The sequence below is a fragment of the Pongo pygmaeus genome, chromosome 2 (assembly GCF_028885625.2).
Source record: "Pongo pygmaeus isolate AG05252 chromosome 2, NHGRI_mPonPyg2-v2.0_pri, whole genome shotgun sequence".
NCBI classification, from domain to species: Eukaryota; Metazoa; Chordata; class Mammalia; order Primates; family Hominidae; genus Pongo; species Pongo pygmaeus.
The window spans coordinates 157,325,317-157,337,999 of NC_085930.1; the positions used below are offsets into that span (position 1 = coordinate 157,325,317).

Sequence of the window (12,683 nt, forward strand, 5' to 3'; positions counted from 1 at the left end):
AAACAAACAAATAGGAAAACGGGATGTCAAACTATCTCTCTTGCAGATTATATGATCCTATATCTAGAAAATCCCATAGTCTCTGCCCAAAGACTCATGGAACTGATAAACAACTTCAGTAAAGTTTCAGGACACAAAATCAGTGTACAAAAATCAGTAGCATTTCTATGCACCAATAATGGCTAGCTGACAGCCAAAAGAAGAATACAACCCCATTCACAATGGCCACAAAATGCATAAAATACCTAGGAATACAGCTAACCAGGGAGAGGAAATATCTCTTCAATGAGAATTACAAAACACTGCTGAATGAAATCAGAGATGACATAAACAAATGGAAAAGCATTCTATGATGATTGCTTGGAAGAATCAGTGATGTATGTTAAAATGTCATACTGCCCAGAGCAATTCACAGAGTCAATGCTATTCTTAGAAAATTACCAATGTCATTTTTCACAGAATCAGAAAATACAACTATTCTAAAATTCATATGGAATAAAAAAAAAGCCTGAATAGCCAAATCAATCCTAAGCAAAGGAACAAAGCTGAAGGCATCACATTGCCCAACTTCAAACTATACTACAAGGCTACAGTAACCAAAACAGCATGGCACTGGTACAAAAACAGACACATAGACTAAAGGATCAAATTAGAGAACCCAGAAATAAAGCCAGACACCTGTAAATTGATTTTTCCCAAAGTTAATCATTTGTGAATTCTCAATCTTAGTTCATAAAATTGGGTTAACACATGCTGACATTCATTTTTTTAAAAATTTCTATCTCCATGTTAGCTTTTTCCAGAAGTTTTATAACAATAACTGTACAAGTCTTTTCCCTTTTTTGTTTCTATTCAGTGCATGTGTTAAAGAAAATAGCAATGAAGTATTTTAGCATAACTATATAAACAGGGGTGGGAAAATAAACATTTCTCACAATTGAACTAGAATTCACAGTCCAAATAAGCAGTAATGTACAAAGTTCATTGAGAGTTTTTTGTCAGTGACCATCTGAAAGGTCAATGCTTCAGCAGAGTAACTAATCATCTAATATTTGTTGATATTGAACAATGTGCACTGAGGATATAAAAACCTACTTGTGAATATTTATGTAGAGCTTATCAAAAAATTATCTTGGTGCTTAACACCTAAGTGGTTTTAGGTACTAAAAACGTAAAAAATACAAATCAAAAAAGATAGAAATGATATTAAAAACATATCACTATTTCAATGTAAGTTTGTAGCAAAATCTGAAGTTACACTAAGCCATTCAGAACATTCCTGATTAATGACTAATCACCATTTTAGAATACTATGAAACACAGAGTTAAGTACAAAGAGAATGACATGATATAATGCCAGACAGCTATTAACAGATTTAGTTTCTTGCTTAAATTTCACATAGAAAATCATAGTAAGATATTGGAGATAAGGTGAAACTAAGACCACTAAACAAAAGTCTTATTCATTAAGACTAACAATAGAATGAATAAAAATTTTAATGACTAATTAGATTGACTTATCATCTAAAGAAAGAGTGAAAAAACGTTAATAAACAGTAATAAATACACATACAATGTTTGTATTAGCATTTTTGTTTTGAATTAGCAGGAAACAATTAGCACCATCGTCTGGATTTTTGCAATAGCCTTCTATCTCATCTTCCTGCTTTAGTAGCCACTAGTCTTTGAATCTGTTGTAAGCCTTTTAAATCTAAGAGATCACATCACTTCTCCACTTAAAAATTTCTGGCCACGGTAAAAGGCAAGGTCTTCCATAGCCCTTAGGATCTGGCTTCTGGCCCTTCTGTGACCCAATCTTTACTACTTTACTCCTTCCCCCTCTGTATCAGCAACATTGGCCATAGCCAGTCCACAAACACTGCACCACATTCCTGCCTGGGGCCTGTGCACTTGCTATTCCTTTATCTAAAAAGACTTTTGGCAAATAAGTAGAAATTTTAAAACACCTTTATTTAATATTTAGGAGATAGCTGGTACATAACCAAGGCCAAGTCTTGAAGAAAAAAGAGACAGGCATTTATAAAACCTAGAGTTCTATTATTAAGATGCTTACATTCTATTGGGTAAAATAGGAAAATTAACACACAAATTAAGGTTTTGTGATAATTGCCCCAAGAGAAGCTTATACAGTGCTATATGGCATAATTATAAGTAATCCTGCCTTAGGGTAAGTGAAGAATGTATAAAGGGGTTAGGAGACAGCTTTAGACATAGAGAGGATAAACAGACATTTGCTCTGCAAAGAAGAGGGAAAAACGTATTCCTGGCCGACATCTTAGGCTGATTCAAGCATGAAAGAAAGAGCATAGCATAAGTGGGCCAAGCAGAAAGTTCTATATGGGGAAATTGTTGAGTGGGTATGAGAGAGTGGTAAGAGAGTACATCAGGTTATGAAGGAGATTGAACTTTCTCCTGTAACACTGAGAAGCTATCTAAATGAAAGCACCAGAAGCCACTCTTCAAGGAGTGGAGGATTTGTGTGTAAGGCGTGATACAAGAAAGAACCTGAAAACTCCTTGCAAATTTTGGAAGATTCTAGGTAAAATACTGATGTGAATGTCATAAGGAAGCCCAGGGTCACGATTAATAGTTCCTTTGCTTTTGCACAGAGTTGGCTGCAAGGCAAGTTGGAAAAACAAAACAACCTCCAGAGTGTGTTATGTCCCCTCTTGGGAATCACAGAGGGAAGAAAAGGAAGTACAGAGGGAATTACAAGTCAATTAAAATAATATAGGCCAAAGTAAACTATTTAACCCAGTGGGCTTGGGGGCCCTGAAGAAAACTCAGTCCCTTAACTTTTATAAATGCTCCAAAAAAAGTGACTGACTTTTACCTTAAGCATGAAGTTTTGCTTTTTTTCTGTCTCATATACACACTGGTAACCAGTATGGAAACTAAACTCTTTTAGAAAAGAAATCCTATAAATTAAATGGCCAAATAAAGTTACATAATCAGACAATTAAGATACATTTTGTTCTGACTTAAAACCCATTTTAAGTCAACTGCTCAAAATTGTTAAATCATTTTAGTGTCATTCATTAAGATATGCTCTCTAAATCAGAAAAAAGGCAGTAATGAAATACCAGATAATCAATAAATCTCTATTGGTTTGATACTATTTCCAGAATAGAATCCTTATTTCCAGAATAAGATTGTTTTTTCTTTTTCTTGGTGCCTCTAGAAAACAAAATTAAAGGATCATAATAATGTCCTATTTTATGTTATCAAATTTCTTCTTAACATTCTTTTATTGACTTAAATTTGTTTAATCATCACAAAAAATCGTATGAGGTGGTTTTATCAGGTCTGTTTTACAGATGGGGAAAATTTGATTTAGAGGTCATTGATATTGTATTTGAAAGATCATTTTCTGATGACTAAAGTCATTTTATTTTACTGTAGGGTCAAAAAAATACATTTCCCCTTTGTCCTATGTGATTGAGATCCATCATTAGCTCAGATTGAGTTACAGATGTTTAAATGACTTTCTCAGCCACAAAACTGGTAGAAAGAAGCATCTAGATGCAAATTCATGTCTTTTGAGTCTAAACCTGCTATTTTTCTCTTGTATCATGTCCTAGAGATAGCCAAATTAACTACTAATGCAAGCCAACCCCATTGTCAATGATTGAATGTACTTATTATTGACACTTTAACCATTCATATTCTATAGAACGTGTGTATGTATGATTATTTTAAAAGCTGATTTTTAAAAATCTCATTAATTCATGTGGCTTAAATTAAATCATCTGGTATCTAGATGCTAGTCAGGACCGAGCTTTACCTTTTGTATACCTGGAAAGATAATTTTTCTTCAAGCTGTTAAAATATAGAAGGTAAATTAAGTAAGAATTTTCTATCTTATGGTCCAAATAGAGTGCTATGTTCTCAGAAATCTAATTTCTGCTCTTCTACTGTAGTCAAGGCAATGTTGTCCAGGAAATCTTGAGTAATTCCTTCTATCTGACTTCTCTCAGAATTCCTACAGCACAAAGTAGAATTAGAAACCATTTTGTATTTTTAGCTAGTTGTGTTTTATAAATAAATTGTCAAACAGAATTTCAGCTCTTGGAGACAATAATGATGTGTTTGTTTTCTCCAGAATTCTCCACACACCCTAGACAATTAACTGGACATGAAGTTGTCATTTGTGACATGTTTGTTGAGTTCTCCGCAAATGCAAGTTCTCAGCAGATGCAGGAGAGGTCAGTTGATCAATGATGCAAGTTATAAATTAGCCATTTAGTAAAAAAAAAACAAAAAACAAACAAAAAACATAGAGAACTTGTACAGCTTTCAAACTGCAGAAGTTATTTTATTTTATTGTAAAGTAATAAAACCACATTTCCTTATCATAATGTGTGATTCAGACTTATTACTAATTCAGATTGGCCTTGAAACTAATTAGTAAATTTTATTATATTTTTATTTTTTTTCTAACATATTTACAGCCAAAATCTAAAAAGGGTTCTGTTTGTTTTTTTAAGATTCATTTAAACTATTCTGTGCACATCACTGAACTCAACATCTCGTAATTCTTATAACTATTATGGTGGATACAACTGGCTTCTTTTATGAAGAATTAAAAATAAAGAGTTATCCTGCTGAAATAAAGACTCGAAACTCTGGAAAGTGTTCTGTCATTGCTTCCCATTTCACTTCATATCTTTACATTGTGGTGATTAGGTTGTTTGAAAACTTTCAAATTAGCATAAAGAAACCAGAACACTGTGTTCTGTCAGAAACACTTATAATGTCTCTCTGATTTAAATTGTACAACATAAGGGCAGAAATAGAGGCTTTTTTTGTCTCCTGAATAAAATATAACTCAGGCACCAAATAATATATAATAAAAGTAATAACAGCGCTTCCTCATCTCCCGTTAGTGTTTGAAACAACATCAAGGAGACAGTGTCTTGGGAATTTCTTTTTAATGTTCCTTTGTCCTGAAACATATTGTGCTCTTTCCGTTAGAACATTTTATGTATATTTCTGTTCAATTTGAGAAAATTCTATTATAGTATTTCCAAAGTAAGAAACCACTTGGGAAATATGACCTTTAGGTAGATAGGCTTATTTGTCTTCCAAAATCTTTTTGTTCCCCCTTTACAAAAAGTGCTACATAAAACTAAAGGAAAAAAAAAAATGTACATCTGTTTTCAGACCTCTGGCAGTATTCCTCCTGCTGCACACAACTTCAGACTTATCTCGGGAGAATAATGCTTCTGTTACTATTGTTGTATAACAAATTAATCCCAAATTTAATGGTATAGATTAACAATTTTTTAATGCTTATGGTTCCTGTGGGAATGGGGCAGGGCACAGTGGGGATAGCTTATTTTTGCTCCATATATATCTGGGGCTATGAAGAATTGAAGGCGAGGTTGTTGGGATGGCTGAGAACTGAAATCACCTAAAGGTTCATTCTCTCAATATATTAGTACCTGAGCTAGGATGACTTCAAGACTGTAACTGTCAACAAGAGCAACTACAGAAGGTCTCTCCATGTGGCTTGATTTGCTCATCACATGCCCACCACAGTTAGGGCTAGATCTCTAACCGGGTGACTCATAGTTCCGAGTGATAGGGTCCCAGGAAAGAAAAAGTGAAAGCTGCTTAGCTCTTTCCAACTCAGCCTCAGAAATCACACAGCATCACTTCTGTTGTATTCTGCTGGTCAAAGAGATCCAAGGACCACCCAGATTCAAGGAGAAGGGATCAGACCCTACCTCTTGATGCCTGCCCACTTTGTAGAAGAGCATGTACAACAGAAGATATGGTTGCAACAGATATGGTTGTGGCAATTTTTGGCAAATAAAATCTGCCATAAAGGAATTGAGTCTTCTTTGTCTGTCTCCGCTCTCTGCACCAAACAAGTAGTTCTTATTTGATGAAGAGATCTTGCCTAGCTGGGTTGCCTTTTTATTTCCCCTATCAATTAGCACTTACACATTTAGTGCTCAACAAAAGTTTACTGAACCTGAATTTAAATTAATTATTAATTAATTAATTAATTTGTTTATTAAATTAATTTTACTGAATCTGAATTTAAATTTTCAGTGAAATCCCAGGAAAAAAAATCCATTTAATGTCACAAAAGATGATATTTTCTGTGACATTAATGAGAGTGAATATTAATGTTCCAGTCATCTCAGGTACAGTCATCAAACTGCACTAAATCCATGTATCCTTGCTAAAAGGCAGTGTTGCCTAGCACAGACTGAGATGAAACATGTTTATTGTTCACTTCGTAGGACACCATCTATAAAGGCATGTCCTTGAGCAAGTTATTCAAATTCACTGAGCTTGGTTTCCTCAGAAAACACTGCTGACTCCAAGGAGCAGGAATAAATACCTCAGCAGAGCCAGCTTGGAAAAATCATGTCAAAAATCAGAGAAGAAATGGGTACAATAAATGCCAACCAGAAGTGCCAATAAAGAGGTAATCTTTTTATAATTTGTCCACTCAGAAGGGATATCTTTTGTGATTTGCACAAAAACACTACATGTGCTAATGAAGGCCCTTATGGCAGGCATAAGAAAACAAACAAGCAAGCACCAATATAAATATGGCTTTTAGATACACCAGCGCCTACCTCATTTTTCCTCCATTTTGTCAGTCCAAAGAGCCAAGGACGTCTGTATGTAGTAAAATTCTACACATCTTCAGTGCCAGACTTGGGCTTTAATTACAGTGGGGCTTCCGATCTTTATTATCAACAGTCACTGCCTTCTGCTGTGCTAGAATGTTGATTTTTAGAAGTTCATCAAAGTGTTCTCTTAGGTGTAAAAATGTAACATCCATCTTGCAATTTGTTTTCTGAAAACCAGGAGATGAATGTGACTAAAGGTCCAACAACTTTCAACAAATGAGTTGAAGTATCTGATTCTTCATAGTGAATTTGCCTTTTTAGGTCAGAGCAACATTTTTAATAGATGTTTACATTCTGTAGATGGAAACTTGATACTTCCTGTAATTGACAGAATACGTTGCCCTGTCCAGTCGACATCACAGTCGATGTTTAGAGGCAGCTGGCTTTGATGATTTGACTCACACCAATATTAAAAACCAAACTCAATCAGAATTCAAAATGAGTCCTTTTGGTGCCCATTAGAGAGCAGCAGTGCAGCTAGAAATCATCACCTAATGGAACAAAAAGCATTCTACATCTTAGACTTATTACTTAATTGTCTCAAGTGTATCTTAAAAGAACTGAGGGTTTGCTCAAAAAGAATAACAAGTGGCCATTTTCCAAGGAACAGCTGGCACATAGATACACACATGCAAACAGAAATTGCTTTGGCTCTATATAAGGAGCTTGCTGACAGAACTTTGCTGTGTAGTATTTCCTCCCCATGCAACAGCAGACATCTCCACCTAAAACTTATCTTGCTAAAACTTCTAATATGCAAACTAACACTAAATTAACTCAAGTTAGCTCGAGTCAGCAGAAATACAATCTTTTACTTTCTATGCCTGAAATAAAAATATACTTTTCATAAGAATCAACGTACGTTCTCTTTTGCCATAGGAGTTACAATTGGGAAGGCAAACTTTCACTGACCTTCACTTTAAGCTCTCCACCAAACTGTTTCCTTTAGAGGCATATTTACATTTCAGCATCTGACCTTTGTCCCTGGTGTCTGGAAGCTTTGTCTATGTCACATACATAGTCCATTTATCAAGACATGATTTTTTGGGCTACATGTACTTTAGCTCTCTCTTCTTCCTCTCTCAAAATTAAGTTTTTGATCACCTGATCATCTGCTTAATAATTAATAGCTGTTAGTTCATCTTACTGTCTCCCACAGGTCATCAGGGAAATAAAGGCAGAGAGATGTTTCTGATGTCACAATGCTTCACCAAGGTTTGTAGTTGGGCCTCTGTTCCTTTCTTCTGTGATCTAGGAAACAGGAACTTCCACTCCTTCTTTCCCTATTTGTCTTGGTAGAGGGACAAATCAGGGTAAAGTATCCTTTCTCTGTCCCAAATTCTACTTTACCACTCCTTATCTAGATCATAACACACTGAACCTCAAGGGAGATTTAAGCTGTTCTTAACTAAAATATTTCAGCAAGAATCATAAGCCTGTAGTGTTGGATGGAGGAGGGTCATGGCTCTGGTTTAGCCAATAAAGTCCTTTGAGCCCCACAGTGGCCAAGTCTGATTCCTTATGCCATGTGTCCTTCCTCATTTTATAACTTATTTGTTTCCTCCCTCTCCAAAATTTTACCCCCTGAAGTCCTTCCCAGTCTTTTTTTCTTGTGATGCACCACCCTTTCCCACAGGATAGTGAACATCCATCCTCAGTGCAGGCTTGGAACTTGCAAATGCATTTTCCACCTTAAATACTTTCCAGATGTCCATACTTCTCCTCTTCCCCCCAGGAATGAGCTCTGAGTTGGAGGAGATGGAAGAAGAAATATGGTGTTGTGCTTTCACTCAGGCCATGGCTGATTTTTTTGTACAGTGTCTGAAATCAAATACAGTTCAACACCATGGGGATAAATTTCTCCAAAGGAGCACCTTTAGTTTTAAATTAAATTTGTGTTTTTCTATTACTAATGTCCTTAACCTTATTCCTTACAAAATAAAACTCTGGGCTTGTTATATACTTACCTAGCTTGAATCTTATTACAAAATAATTCCAGATTTAATAAAAAGCTTCTTTCTGAACCATCCAGACAAGTGGTCCACACTCAGAATATCTCTCTGGTCCACAAGGTATCTTGCATTTACTAGAAAAGCAGGGAAAGAGAGTTGCAGAAAGAATTTTAAGTCCCTGAAGGAGTACTCCCATCTCTTCCCAGATACATATTGGTACTATAGAATTTATAAGATTTTAAGGCCAGTTGTAATTATTTAATTCTCAGTATATTTTACATCTCTTCTGTTGGGCTTCTACTTCTGCTAAGGTGGTGAAAAATCTCATTGCTTAGATAATTCAGCACCATCTCCTAAACTCATAGTAACTGTGGAAATCCTTATAATAGAAGCAGCCCAACAAACAGAGGAAACTTGAATATATTTTTCTAAATGGTCTGCCAAGGAAAGATTGGAGGAGTTTCTAGGATTGGTTTATAAGTATATATATATAATCAAATGCATAATAATATAACTATAGAGTCTCCCTTAATTCTAAATGTAGTGTATTTTCTGCTTTTACTGGACACATTTAAAGGTACAAGAAGAATAAGTGTCAGGTAACAAAGTTGCTACGTGTGCATATTTAACGTCTCAGAATTTGACTCTGTGCTCTATGTAAAAGAGTGGGGGAAGGAATTAAAGATAATGATTTAAATGTATATAGTTCAGAGAGGCTATCTGTCATTTCACTCAAAGACTGGGTTCTAGGCATGAGTTTGAGAAGGAAAATGAAGGAGGTGGGAAGTGAGAATCTGCTCTTTACTCAGTCCTTCTGATGTTAGTGTGACCTCTCTGCTCTTTCACGCAATTTATGGCATGCTTAAGGCTAACTTTGACTATAGGTGACCTTTCCCTAACCTGGTAGACCTCAACCCCAGGACATGATGGGTTCCTCCATGTACTTTTATTTACTTGGCTCTCCTTGTCCCAAACTCTGAGCACTCCAGGTGCCTCTGCTGCCTGAAGAGCCTGCTCCACTCCCCACTCCAAGACATGGAGCTCATCTCCCTGGATCAGCCCCATGCTACATGTACAGGCCCATGCCCAAAACTTTACCTTTGTGAAGGTTTTCAGTTTTTCTAATGTGAGATATGTCTATGAATATTTAATTGCTCATCAGGTTCTTCTTGCCCACTGCACAGACAAAACCAATTCACTGAGGCCACAGTCTTGCAGTAAAGAGAGAGTTTAATTGATGCAAGGATGGCCATACAAAATAATTGGAGTTATCACTCAAATTAGTCTCCCTGAAGCCTCCAAGGTTAGGATAGCTCAAGAATAGTTTGGTGGGCAGGGGGTGCAGGGAAGGGGAAATGTTGACTGATTAGGGATAAAATCATAGGGGTGTGGAAAACAGTCCTGTGCACTCACTCAGCCTCTGGGTGGGGGCCACAGGATCAGCTGAGTCAAGGGTCCAAGTGGAATCATTTTGTCTCCAGAAATGCAAAAGTCTGTAAAATCTCAAATAGCTAAACTTAGGTTCTAAAATAGTGATGTTATCTACAGGAATAATTGGGGAAGTTACAAATTTTGTGACCTCCAGAACAATAGGCGGTTATCGGTTATGCCTATATCTTGGCAGAATTCAGGCCTTTCTCATAATCCTAACCTTGTGGTCTTTCATTAGTTTTATAAGGGTGGTTTGTTTTGGGAAGGGCTATTATCATCCTTGCCTTAAAGTTAAGCTATAAACTAAATTTCTCCCATGGTTATCCTGGCCTACACCCAGGAATGAGTGAGGAGAGCCAGCCTGTGAGGCTAGAAGCAAGATGGAGTCAGCCATGCTAGAGTTCTCTCATTGTCATAATCTTTGCAAAGGTTCTTTCAAATATTTGAAAATTAAATGGATTTTCTTTATAAAAATAGAATAAAATGTTTAAACAATGGTTCTTTTTGAGTATGAGATTATGACTGATTTTTTTTCTAGTTCTTTATATTTTTCCAGCTTTCTCAGTCATGTTTGCATAAGTATTTATTTCTCTGACAACATAAAAAATAGAGCTAAACAAAGCTAAGAATGATTTTCTGAATGAAGATAAATGTTTATAATTATATTATAGATGATATTTCCCTGACCTAGGTAAAAGTGATTGATACAGGTTTCACAGGGAAACAATAAGTTTTTTATTATCAAATTTCCTAAAAAGGATTAGAATAAGTTTTTCATGTGTGTATTCAATAAAGAAGACCTTTAGTTAAAAGTCCACAATTACTTCTTATTCTCATAATTTTATGCTCAATTCTCTCTGAGCTAATAGAAAAAAATAGAATAATTGATTCTTAACTATAAAGCAACTGAGAATAGATTAAAATTAGCTGTTGCACAGAGCTAAAATTGGCTTTACTCTTATCAAACTCATTATTTTTGGATCATCACATTCGAAAACAAGGAAGTAGCAATGGAAAAGAAATAGTCACTAAGCATTTACTATGGGCCAGGTTACATGTTAGGTGTTTACACAGATTATTTCATTTAATTTTACTAACAGCACCTTGAGGTGGGTATTATTCTTAAATTATAACTGGATGAGGGAAAGCTTAGAAAGATTAACTTTACTAGGGTCAAATAACTAATAAATAGAAGTGACAAGATTCAAAACAGATTGTTCTGATTTCAAAGTCTTTCCTGGAAACCAAAATGAAAACAAATACTATGTAAATAGTAATCTATTTTAAGATTAGAAGGAAGATGAGATAGAGGCCAATTCATACATTTTTGCCTTCATAATATTTTACATTAAGTTATTTTAAAAGAATGCTGCTTAATTACATGTGTATCTTTTAATTTTCATATTTAACGAAGGCAATAATGATAAGAGCAACTAGCATGGTAGTTTTTTGTTGTTGTCATTTATTTGTTTTTGTTTTTGTTTTATCATGTTTCTGGCACTATTCTAGACACTTTAAATGAATTAACTCATTTTATCCTCACAGCCACACCATGAAATAAGTACTATTATTATTTATATGTAAGGAGAAATTGTGAGATAGCTGAAGATACAAGATGGCTTTCAGGTCAACGGGTCAGAAAACTAGTGCAACTGGAAAACTATTTACAAAACAACTTGAACTTTATGGGGAAAATGCTGCAAGGATTAGCATCGACTACAAGGTCAACTGGACCCTTGTTACCCTAGTTTCAAGGATGAAGGAAAACAGCCAGCAGCTCAAAAGTAAAGTAGTAATCTGTGTTCTGTGAGGCACTTGATCACTAACATACACATTTAAGAAAGAGGAACAAGCTTCAACCACATTTTCATTGCTGTTTTCTATTGACCATTAAATTTCTTTCTAGATGTCAGCAGCATTTAACGTTTTCATGTCTATAAACTCTTCAAAAGCAAATTAGCCTTCAAAGATGACCATGCCTATTGCTCTGTGAAAACTTGTGAATGTCTTGAGGTAGGATAATGCTGCTTTATTCTTGCTTTTGGGGGTAATTCATGAAAAGCTTTTATTATTTGAATTGTGTTATTTAGGCCTGTGAAGCAGGTTAATCTTTATAATAAACTTATTTGCAAGGTTTTAATTTGGAAGGAAATAAAGTTCCTTTTCATACATATCTTAAACAACACTTTTGGAATTTCAAAGTGTTATACTTAGGGATTTAGAAAGATAGATTGATTTATTTATTCCTTATTATTTTTAAAAAAGTGGTTTATCAAATATATTATAGATTAGGGTTTTTTCTTCCAGTAACAGAAAAATGGCTTGATATGTTTGAGTGTTTATTAATAGATTTGAGGAATAATAGAAACCTCAATGTATGGATTAATGATCATTCTTATAGCTTATAGCTTTTTTCAAAGCTAATTGATATTGAATCTATAAATCTAATATTGAGGACAATAAAAATTAGAAGGAAATGGGTGAAGGTAAGCAGAAATAACCTTTGTATTACATAAGAAGTATTTGCATAAAACTTTAGCGGACTTCTGAAGATATCAAAAATTTCCACAAAAATATAGATGTAGTTATGTTTTTCTGGCCCCTGAATATATTATTGGCACTAAAA

General features: G+C 34.9%; 1 long non-coding RNA gene across 1 annotated transcript; it reads right to left on the reverse strand.

Moving 5' to 3' along the window:
• Window positions 1–770: 770 nt before the first annotated feature.
• LOC129033482 (uncharacterized) lies at window positions 771–7,834 on the reverse strand. Its single transcript, XR_008501588.1, has 3 exons — window positions 7,587–7,834; window positions 6,618–6,841; window positions 771–4,003 (listed from the first exon to the last, which is right to left on the reverse strand). It is a non-coding gene; the product is annotated as an uncharacterized LOC129033482 (long non-coding RNA).
• Window positions 7,835–12,683: the final 4,849 nt, after the last annotated feature.